This window comes from Harmonia axyridis, chromosome X (assembly GCF_914767665.1).
Source record: "Harmonia axyridis chromosome X, icHarAxyr1.1, whole genome shotgun sequence".
NCBI classification, from domain to species: Eukaryota; Metazoa; Arthropoda; class Insecta; order Coleoptera; family Coccinellidae; genus Harmonia; species Harmonia axyridis.
Genome location: NC_059508.1, coordinates 27,246,131 through 27,258,768, shown reverse-complemented (window position 1 = coordinate 27,258,768; position 12,638 = coordinate 27,246,131). Strand labels below are relative to the sequence as shown.

The window sequence follows — 12,638 nt, the reverse complement described above, 5'->3', positions numbered from 1 at the left end:
AAATAATAATTGATATAATTTTAATTTTGATAATTTTTATTTTAATAATTATTTGTATTTTAGTTAGAGTAGCTTTTTTAACTTTATTAGAACGTAAGTTATTAGGGTATATTCAAATTCGAAAAGGCCCTAATAAAGTAGGTTTTTTAGGAATTTTACAGCCTTTTAGTGATGCAATTAAATTATTTAGAAAAGAAATAATTTTTCCTTATATGGCTAATATTTTAATTTATATTATATCACCAGTTTTTAATTTAATTTTAGCATTAATATTATGAATTAGAATACCTTTTTATTGTTATTTATTTAAGTTTAATTTTTCTGTATTGTTTTTTTTTGTAATTTCTAGTTTTAGTGTGTATACAATTATATTATCAGGTTGATCTTCAAATTCGATTTATTCTTTATTAGGAAGGCTTCGTTCTGTTGCTCAAGTAATTTCTTATGAAGTAAGAATATTTTTAATTTTATTATCATTTTTAGTGTTAATTATATCTTTAAATTTAATAGATTTTATTTTTGATAAAAAATATGTTTGATTTGTTATATTTAATTTTCCTCTAAGAATAATATGATTTATTTCAAGATTAGCTGAAACTAATCGAACTCCTTTTGATTTTTCTGAGGGTGAATCAGAGTTAGTTTCAGGATTTAACGTTGAATATAGAAGTTTTGGATTTGCTTTTATTTTTATGGCTGAATATTCTAATATTATTTTTATAAGAATAATAAGAAGGTTGATTTTTATAGGAGGAGATTTTTATTCTATTATATTTTTTTTAAAATTATTATTTTTTTCTTTTATATGAATTTGGGTTCGAGGGACTTTACCTCGTTATCGATATGATAAATTAATATATTTATCTTGAAAGGTTTTTTTGCCTGTTTCTTTGAATATACTTATATTAAATTTTAGATTAAGATTATTATTTATAGTATTAATTATATAGTTAATTAAATTTTGTATAAATCAATAGAAATTTAAATTCTTTCTTATATTTTCAAAATATATGCTTTTCAAGCTCATTGATTAATTAAATATTCATCAGTCTCAAATTTTGTAAATAATTGAGTTTAATATAAAGTATATGAAATAGATTAAGGTAAAAATTTGTCCTATGAAAATAAAAGGATTTTCAACTGGTTTAGCTCCGATTCATGTTAAAATTATAACTGTAACGATAAAATTTCAAAATATAATTTTATTAATATAATAAAAGCTGTTTCTTTTCATTATTTTGAAATTAATAAAAGGTATAAAATAAAGAATAGCAATTGATATTACTAAAGCAATTACACCTCCAAGTTTATTGGGAATAGAGCGAAGAATTGCATAAGCAAATAAAAAATATCATTCTGGTTGAATATGAGGAGGGGTGGAAAGAGGATTAGCTGGGATAAAATTATCAGGATCTCTTAATATATAAGGATATAGAATAATAATATTTAAAATAAAAAATATTATAATGAGAAAACCTAAAATATCTTTAAAGGAGAAATATGGATGAAAACTAATTTTATCTAGATTAGAATTAGATCCTAAAGGATTACTAGAGCCAGAGTTATGTAAAAATAGTAAATGAATTATAATTAAAGCTGAAATAATGAAAGGTAAAATAAAATGAAATGAATAAAATCGGTTTAATGTAGCATTGTCAACAGCAAAACCTCCTCATAGTCAAATAACGATAGAATTTCCTAGGTAAGGGATTGCAGAAACTAAATTTGTAATTACAGTTGCTCCTCAAAAAGATATTTGCCCTCAGGGAAGAACATAACCTAAAAAGGCTGTAGCTATAGATATAAATAAAATAGTAGTTCCTGTCATTCAAGTTTCTGTAAGTTTGTAAGAACCAAAATATAAGCCTCGCCTAATATGTAAATATAAACATATAAAAAATAAAGAGGCTCCATTTGCATGAATAGTTCGTATTAACCATCCTATATTTACGTCTCGACAAATATGAGTCACTCTATTAAAAGCTAAATCTACGTTTGCACAATAATGTATGGATAAAAATAATCCTGTAATAATTTGTATTATTAAACACAAGCCTAATAAAGATCCAAAATTTCATAAATATGAAATATTTCTTGGTGTAGGTAGATCGATTAAAGAGTTGTTAATAATTTTCGTTAAAGAATTAATTTTTCGTATTGGTATTTTCATATTTAAATTGACGTAACGGTCCAAATTTTACTTTAGTAATTTTTACAACTGCAATTATTGAAATTGATAAATAAAAAATCAAAATTAAAAATATGTTAGAATTTGGGTAATTTAAAAATTTATTTAAATTTAAATAAAAATTTCTAATTAAATCTATTTTATGTAAAATTTCATTATTAATATTTTGATTTATTAAATATAGATTTATATTATTTATAAATATAGTAATTATAAATAAACTAATTATAATAAATATAATATATTTATTAAATTTAAATTTTTCATTAGAGGCAGTTCTTGTTATATAAATAAATAAAATTAGTAAACCTCCAATTATAATTAATATTAAAATATATGAAAATCAAAAGTTTGATCTTATTAATCCTATAATGATACAAGTTATAATTGTATAAGTTAAAATAAGTAGTCCTAAGGATAGGGGGTGGGTAAGAAAAATTGCCAAAAAATTTAAAAATGTTAAAATTAAGATTTCAGAGGGTAGTTTAATAAAAAATATTAATTTTGGAGATTAAAGATATATTTGTTTTCCTCTGATATTTTAAAAGATTAAATCTTAAAGCTGGTTTACAAGACCAGTATTTTTTTTAAATTATTAAAATATGGAAATAATTTTTTTAAGTATGTTTATTTTTAGAATTTTAAATTTTTTTATTAATCGAAAACATTTATTAATAACATTACTTAGATTAGAATTAGTAATTTTAACTTTATTTATAATAATATATTTTTATTTATCTTATTTTAGTTATGAATTTTATTTTGTAGTAGTTTTTTTAACTATAAGTGTTTGTGAAAGAGTTTTGGGGTTATCTTTATTAGTGTCAATAATTCGTTCTTATGGAAATGATTATTTTAATTCATTAAATATTTTATGATAATATTAATAATATTAGTATTTATGATTCCTTTATGTTTTATAAATAAATTTTGATTAATTAAAAATTATTTAATTTTAATAAGAATTTGATTTTTTTCAAAAATTTCTTTTTTATTTTTTAGTTCATTAAATTTTTTTATAGGTATAGATTTTTTATCATATTTTTTGTTATTATTAAGGTTTTGAATTTCTTTTTTAATATTTATAGCTAGAGAAAAACTTTTCAATTTAAAAGATTTCAGTGAGTTATTTAGTATTTTATTATTATTATTATTGCTTTTTTTATTATTAACTTTTTCTTCTATAAATATATTTTTATTTTATATATTTTTTGAGGCTAGGTTAATTCCAATTTTGATTTTGATTTTAGGTTGAGGATATCAGCCTGAACGTATTCAAGCTGGAATATATATATTTTTTTATACAATTATAGCTTCTTTACCAATAATATTGTTTATTTTTATTTATTTTTCAAAGTTTAAAACATTAGATTTGACTTATATTAATGTAAATTTATTTAGTTTTATTTTATATTTTATAATAATAATAGTATTTTTAGTTAAAATGCCGATATTTTTATTTCATTTATGATTGCCTAAAGCACATGTAGAAGCTTCAGTTGCTGGGTCTATAATATTAGCAGGAGTGATATTAAAGTTAGGAAGATATGGACTTATTCGATTTTTAACTATATTTATATATCTAGGAGTTAAGGTTAATTTTTTTTTAATTAATTTATCTTTAATAGGAGGGATTTTAGTTTCTTTAAGTTGTTTACGTCAAAGAGATATAAAATCTTTAATTGCTTATTCTTCAGTTGTTCATATAGGACTTTTATTGTCAGGTTTATTAACATTTAATTCTTGAGGAATTACTGGATCTTTAATAATAATATTAGCTCATGGCTGTTGTTCTTCAGGATTATTTGTTTTAGTAAATATAAATTATGAACGTATTGTTAGTCGAAGTATTTTTATTAATAAAGGTTTAATTAATATTGTACCTTTTTTATCTTTATGGTGATTTTTGTTAGTAATTAGAAATATAGCTGCACCACCTTCTTTAAATTTGTTAAGAGAAATTTTGTTAATTAATAGTTTAATTAATTATTCTCATATTTGTATATTTATATTAATAATTATAACTTTTTTGAGAGCTTCTTATAGTTTGTATTTATATTCTTTTAGTCAACATGGAAAATTTTACAGAAGATTATATTTTTTTGAATTAATTTCTTATCGAGAATTAATTTTATTACTCATACATTGGGTTCCTTTAAATTTAATTTTATTAAAAAGAGATTTATTTTTCTTTTACTTAAATAGTTTATATAAAATATTGATTTGTGGAGTCAATGAAGTTACTTTAACTTTAAGTAATATCTTTTTGTGTAATTTTTTCTAGATTAATACTTAGGTTTTTTTTTTTTTTTTTTTGTTTTAGATTATTTTTACTTAATACAGGAAAGGTTTATTTTATTGAGTGAAGAATTTTTAATTTAAATTCAATAGAAGTAGAAATATTAATTCTTTTAGATTGAATATCTTTATTATTTGTTTCTTTTGTTTTATTTATTTCTACCATAGTAATTTTTTATAGAAAATCTTATATATCTAAGGATTTATCTATTAATCGTTTTATTATACTAGTTTTTATATTTGTTCTATCTATATTATTAATAATTTTAAGTCCAAATTTAATTTCAATTTTATTGGGTTGAGATGGGTTAGGATTAGTTTCTTATTGTTTAGTAATTTATTATCAAAATGTAAAATCTTATTCAGCTGGTATATTAACAGCTTTATCTAATCGAGTAGGAGATGCAATATTAATAATTTCTATTGCTTGGATAATAAATTTTGGAAGATGAAATTTTATATTATATATTGATTATTATTATAGAGATAAAAGAATAATAATTGTAGGTTTGTTAATTATTATTGCTGCTTTAACTAAAAGTGCACAAATTCCTTTTTCAGCTTGATTACCAGCAGCTATAGCTGCTCCTACTCCTGTTTCAGCATTAGTACATTCTTCAACTTTAGTAACAGCAGGGGTTTATTTATTAATTCGATTTCATTTATTATTGGAAAATTATTCTTTTGTGTTAATATTCATTGGATTGATAACAATATTAATCTCAGGTTTAGCAGCTAATTTTGAATATGATTTAAAAAAAATTATTGCTTTATCAACTTTAAGTCAGTTAGGTTTAATAGTTACTATTTTAAGATTAGGTTTATATGAATTAGCTTTTTTTCATTTATTAATTCATGCTTTATTTAAAGCCTTATTATTTATATGCGCAGGTAATTTTATTCATTTAATAGGAGAATGTCAAGATATTCGTTTTATAGGAGGTTTAGTTTATAAAACTCCTATAACTGTAATATATTTTAATGTAAGAAATTTATCATTATGTGGTATTCCCTTTTTTTCTGGATTTTACTCAAAAGATTTAATTATAGAGGTTTATTCTATGATAAGATTAAATATTGTAAATTATTTAATTATATTAATTTCTTTAACATTAACAGTTTCTTATACAGTGCGTTTATTAAATTATTTAATATTTACAGATTATTGTGGGTTTAGAATAAATAGAACTGAAGAATTAAGAGATGAAATAGTTTATAGAATAGGATTTATATTTATTATTGTATTATTTTCAGGAACGGTTCTTATATGATTTATATTTAAGGATATCAATTTAGTTGTATTACCTTTTTTTATGAAAATTTTAATTTTAATTATAGTAATAATTGGGGTAATTATAGGTTTTGAGATTTCTTTATTAAAATTAAATTATAATTTAATTTTTTCTAATTTAATAAAAATTTTAATTTTTTTAGTATTAATATGGAATTTGCCTTATATTTCAACTTTTGGAATAAATTATTTTTTTATTAATTTAGGAATACTAAATTATAAATTTTTAGATCAGGGTTGATCAGAGTTCTTAGGAAGTCAGGGTTTATTTAAATTTTTTAAAAAAATTTCTGTTTTATTTCAGTATATTTTTAAAAATAGTTTAAAGATTTATATAATCATATTTTTAATTTGAATTATTTTGTTATTGATTTATATATTCTACTTAAATAGCTTAATAGAGCGCAATATTGAAGATATTGAGGTAAATTAAAATATTTTTTAAGTATTTATAAGAATTAATCTTTTTTTATAATGAAAATATAATGTTTTAGATAAACTATATAAATAGAAATATTAACAAATTGCTATATATTAAGTTAGAAGCTTAAATTTTTATATTTCTTTAATTGGAGAGTTTCTCATTGGAATCATTAACAGTGACTTACCTCTAGTTTGGTTTCAATTAAATAAGGAATTTAAATTCAAATTTTTAGGTCGAAACTAAAAGCAATATTTTGCTTCTTATTTAAGATAAACTGAAAAACAGTATTTTTTAAATGCAAATTAAATGTTAATTTAACTATTATCCTATAAAGATCAGTTTAAGGCTCCTTGTTTTCATTCATGGTATAAACCTAAAATTAAGATTGCTATGAATATAAAAAATATAATGCTAATAATTATAATATTAGAATATTTTATTCTATAAATAAAAGGGATAATAAGGGTAATTTCTACATCAAAAATTAAAAAAATTAAAGCGATTAAAAAAAAGTGAATTGAGAATGGTAGGCGTGCAGAATTTTTAGGGTCAAATCCGCATTCAAAGGGAGAACTTTTTTCTCGATCTTTAAATGTTTTTATTGAGATATAATTTGCAGTAATTATTAAAATTATTATAATTCTAAGAATTATTAAAATTAAAGATGAAATTAAGAATATTATCTATACTTTTAAAAGATTTTTTGATTGGAAATCAAATGTAATATTTATACTATATAGATATCTACCTCATCAATAAATAGATATATATAGGAATAGTCATACTACGTCTACAAAATGTCAATATCATGCTGCTGCTTCAAATCCAAAATGGTGATTGTTTCTAAAATGATTAAAGTTTAATCGAGTTAAACAAACTAAAAGAAAAATAGAACCAATAATAACATGTAAACCGTGGAATCCTGTAGCTATAAAGAATGTTCTTCCATAAACTGAATCGGCTATAGAAAATGGGGCTTCTAAATATTCAATTCCTTGTAGTAAAGAAAAATATATTCCTAGAAAAACAGTAATAATTAATCTTTGAAATGTTTGATTAAAATTATTTTCTATTAATCTATGGTGGGCTCAAGTTACTCTTAGGCCTGATCTTAATAGAATAATAGTGTTTAATAATGGGATTTCATTAGGATTAAAGGTATTAATTCCTTTTGGAGGTCAAGCTATTCCTAGTTCGATAGAAGGAGATAATCTTATATGATAAAATCTTCAAAAAAAACTAACAAAGAAAAAATCTCTGAGGTAATAAATAAAATTATTCCTCATCGTAAACCAAAAGATACTAAAAGAGTGTGGTTTCCTTGAAAGGTTCTTTCTCGAATTACATCTCGTCATCATTGAAATATAATTAGTAAAAGAATTATATTTCTTAAAATAAATAAATTAGAGTTAAAAAGATGGAATCATTTAATTATTCCTATTATTGCAGTTATAGCTCTAAAAGCTCCTAAAATTGGTCAAGGACTATAATCTACTAAATGAAATGGGTGATTTTTTATCATAATTATTTTCTCTAGAATAAAGAGTTCTAAGGATAGCAAAAACATAAGATTGAATTAAAGCTACTGCTGATTCTAATAAAATTAGTATAAATTGAATTATAATAATTAATAAAATAAGCAAATTTACTATAGGACCAGTGTTTCCTAAAAGAGTTAATAAAAGGTGTCCTGCAATTATATTAGCTGATAAACGAATAGCGAGAGTTCCAGGACGAATAATATTTCTAATTGTTTCAATACATACTATAAAAGGTATTAAAATAGAAGGAGTTCCTTGAGGCATTAGATGGGCAAATGAGTGATAAGTGTGACTAATTCAACTATTTAATATAAATCTTAACCATAAAGGTAAAGCTAGGGATAGAGTAAAAATTATATGACTTGAGGCTGTAAAAATGTAAGGAAATAACCCTATTAAGTTATTAATTATAATGAAGTAAAATAATACAATAAATATTAAAGTATTATTTTTTTTTGTAATGATTTTGAATTCTTTATGTAGAGTAATTAATATATTTTGAATTAAAAAGTTAAATCGATTAGGAATTAGTCAGAATATAGAAGGAATAAATAAAAAACTAATAATTATTCTTAGTCAATTTAAAGGTAATATAAAATAAGATGAAGGATCAAAAGAAGAAAAAAGATTTATTATCATTTTCAAGAAAGTTTTTTATTTAATAATTTAAAATTTTTTAAAGGAGATTTTTTATGAGAATAAAATATTTTAATGTTTAAAATAATAAATAAAAGTGTTATAAAAATATATAAGGAAAACCAATCCATAGGTATAGTTTGAGGAATTAAAAATTATTCTGAGAATGATTTTAGTTTGACAAACTAATGTTATAGGTTAACTAAATTTTTCATTAGAAGTAGTCGTTAATTACTATAAAGTGGTTTAAGAGACCAATACTTATCTTTCAGTCATCTAATGAAAAATTTTCTACCCATTTAATGAAATTTTGGGGAGAAATTCTTTCAATAGAAATAGGTATAAATCTATGGTTTGCTCCACAAATTTCTGAACATTGACCAAAAAAAATTCCAGTTCGATTTAAATTAAATCTAAGTTGATTTAATCGCCCTGGGGAGGCATCGACTTTTACTCCTGTTGAAGGAACTGTTCAAGAATGAATTACGTCAGAAGATGAAGTTAGAATTCGAATATGAGAAAGATATGGTAAAATAGTTCGATTATCAACTTCTAGTAATCGAAAATTAAAAAGTTGATTATTATTAATTAAATATGAATCAAATTCAAGATTTTTAAAATCTGTATATTCATAGGTTCAATATCATTGATGACCAATAGTTTTAATAGTAACTAAAGGGTTACGGATTTCATCAATTAAGTAAATTAATTTTAAAGAAGGAAAAGCAATAAAAATTAAAGTTAATGCTGGTATGATAGTTCAAATTGTTTCAATATTGTGTCCTTCTAATATAAAACGATGGTTATAATTATTTAATGTTAGTCTCATTATGGTATATGTTACAATACAAGTGATTATTATTAAGATCAAAAGGGCGTGATCATGAAAAAATCTTAATTGTTCCAGTAAATATGAAGCTCTGTCTAAAAATATATATGATTTTCAAGTCGCTATTTCTAAAAAAAGGTAAATCTTTATAATTGGGGTTTAAATCCAATGCACTAATCTGCCATATTAGAATTTTTGAGCTAAGATTGGTACTTCTGAATAAGAATGTTCATTAGGGGGAGAAAGTTGGAGTCATTCAATTAAAGAGGGTACATTAGAATTAAACTTTCTTAAACGTATTGAATAAAATCTTTCTCAAATAATTAAGATTATAAAGATTATTCTAAGAGAGGAAATTATAGATCCAATAGAAGAAATTTTATTTCATTTGTAATAAGCATCAGGATAATCAGAGTATCGTCGAGGTATTCCTCTTAGTCCTAAGAAGTGTTGAGGAAAAAATGTTAAGTTTACCCCAATAAATATAATTAAAAATTGGATTTGTAATAATTTATTGTTAAGATTGAATCCTGTAATTAAAGGGAATCAATGGATAAATCCTGCTATAATGGCAAATACAGCTCCTATAGATAAAACGTAATGGAAATGAGCTACAACATAATAGGTATCATGTAAAATAATATCTATGGAAGAGTTAGCTAAAATTACTCCTGTTAATCCACCAATTGTAAATAAAAATAAAAATCCCAGGGTTCATAAAATTGAAGGTGTATAGTAAAATTGTATTCCATGTAAAGTTGCTAATCAAGAAAAAATTTTAATTCCAGTGGGTACTGCAATAATTATAGTAGCTGAAGTAAAATAAGCTCGAGTATCAACATCTATTCCCACTGTAAATATGTGATGAGCTCATACTACAAATCCTAGAAGTCCAATAGCTAATATAGCATAAATTATTCCTAAAGAACCAAAGGCAATTTTTTTCCCTCTTTCTTGTGTAATAATATGGGAAATTATACCAAATCCTGGGAGAATTAAAATATAAACTTCAGGATGGCCAAAAAATCAAAATAAATGTTGGTATAAAATTGGGTCTCCCCCACCGGTTGGATCAAAAAAAGAAGAATTTAAGTTTCGGTCAGTTAATAGTATAGTAATTGCTCCTGCAAGAACTGGTAGTGATAGTAATAAAAGAATTGCTGTAATAAGAACAGATCATACAAATAAAGGAGTTTTATCAAGTATTATACCAAATGGACGTATATTTATAATAGTTGAAATGAAATTTACTGCACCTAAAATTGAGGAAATTCCTGCTAAATGTAAACTAAAAATCACTAAATCTACTGAAGGCCCGTTATGTGTTAAATTAGAAGAAAGAGGAGGGTAAACAGTTCATCCTGTTCCTGCCCCTATTTCTACGATTGTTCTTAAAATTAAAAGAGTTAAAGCAGGGGGTAAAAGTCAAAATCTTATGTTATTTAATCGTGGAAATGCTATATCAGGAGCTCCAATTATTAAAGGAACTAATCAATTTCCAAAACCCCCAATTATAATAGGTATTACTATAAAGAAAATTATAATGAAAGCATGAGCTGTAACAATTATATTATAAATTTGGTCGTTTCCAATTAATCTTCCTCTAGTTCCTAATTCTAACCGAATTAAAATACTTAACGATGTTCCTACTATTCCTGCCCATATTCCAAATAAAAAGTATAATGTTCCAATATCTTTATGATTAGTAGAAAATAATCATTTATTCGATAAAGTGGCTGAATTAAAGCGTTAAATTGTAAATTTAATTATGAGTTTTCTCCTTTATTAAGCCTTATATTCAATTATGATTATAAATTGCAAATTTATAGGTGAATATTATTCTAAGGCTTAGAATAATTCTATTTTTAACTTTGAAGGTTACTAGTTTATTTAACTTAAATCCTTAATAAATTCTAAAAATTACAGTAAAAAAGATTAATCCGTAAATATTCACTCAATTTAAAAAAATTACATAGTAAGAGTTAATATAATTAAATTTTTTATTTTCATTTAATTTTATTATTAAAGATTGAAGTATTAAGCGTATATAAATATATATACAAATTAAAGTAATAAAAATTATTATAAAAGATAGAAAATAAAAGTGATTTTCAATTAAAGTTTTTAGAATTAGTCACTTAGGAAAAAATCCTAAAAAAGGGGGGATTCCTCCTAGAGAAAAGAAATTTAAAAAAAAATAGAATTTTAAAGTTTTATTGTAATTCATATTATTTATAAGATCTTTAATGTTAAAGATTTTATATTTATTAAAAATTAAGATTATATTTAAAGAAATAAAAGTATAAATTAAAAAGTATAATATTCATAAGGATTGATTTAATATTATTATTCTTAATATTCAACCAATATGGTTAATGGAAGATAAGGCAAGAATTTTTTTTAATCTGGTTTGGTTCCATGTTTTTACACTCCCTAAGGTTATACATATCAAAATAATCAAAATAAAGAATAGGTTTAATTTAAAATTATATATAATTAAAATTATTGGGGCAATTTTTTGTCAAGTTATTAATAATAATGCATTAGCTCATCTTAGTCCTTCTAGGACTTCTGGGTATCAAAAGTGAAAAGGGGCTGCTCCTATTTTTATAAGGATAGCTCTGTTAAACAAAAATATAGAAGTAGGTATTAATTGCTCGATAGAATTGATTAAAATAAATGAATTTAAAAAAGAAAATAAAACTAGAATTGATGCAGAAACTTGAACTAAAAAATATTTCAAGGAGGATTCAGAAGAATACTTAAAATTATCTAAATTTATAATAGGAATAAAAGCTAAGAGGTTTAATTCTAAACCAATCCAGATATTAATTCATGAATAAGCAGAAATAGAAATAAGAGTTCCTCTTATTATTAAAATTAAAAATATTAATTTTATAGTTTTAATTATAAAGAAAAGGGGTATACCTTTATAAATGGGGTATGAACCCATCAGCTTCTTTAGCTTATCTTTATATTCTAGTATAAGATGTACAAGAGTTTTTGAAACTCTAAGAAATAATTTAATTTTATTGAATATAATTACAAAAAAAAATTAACAATTAAAAATTTAACTTATTAAGTTAAATTTAAAATTTAATATTTTAACCTTAAATAAAAACTATTAAATTTTCATTAATTTAAGTGTACAAAAATTAATTCACAAAGTAAAAAATCCTATAAAATAGGATTATTTATATAAATATATTCGATAAATTTGAGTTGATTTTGGTCGTCCTACTTCAGGATCAATTTCAACATTCTAAACTAATCCTGAGGCTAAGTCCAACAATCAACACCAAATCCGATAAATTTGAGTTGATTTTGGTCGTCCTACTTCAGGATCAATTCCAATATTCTAAACCAATCCTGAGACTAAGCCCAACAATCAATACCAAATCCGATAAATTTGAGTTGATTTTGGTCGTCCT

General features: G+C 22.5%; 3 pseudogenes; 1 reads left to right on the top strand and 2 right to left on the bottom strand.

Moving 5' to 3' along the window:
- Window positions 1–1,232: 1,232 nt before the first annotated feature.
- Window positions 1,233–2,205, bottom strand: LOC123685739 (annotated as a pseudogene).
- Window positions 2,206–4,572: 2,367 nt separating this feature from the next.
- LOC123685944 lies at window positions 4,573–6,161 on the top strand (annotated as a pseudogene).
- A 367-nt stretch (window positions 6,162–6,528) lies between these two features.
- On the bottom strand, window positions 6,529–10,947 carry LOC123685945 (annotated as a pseudogene).
- Window positions 10,948–12,638: the final 1,691 nt, after the last annotated feature.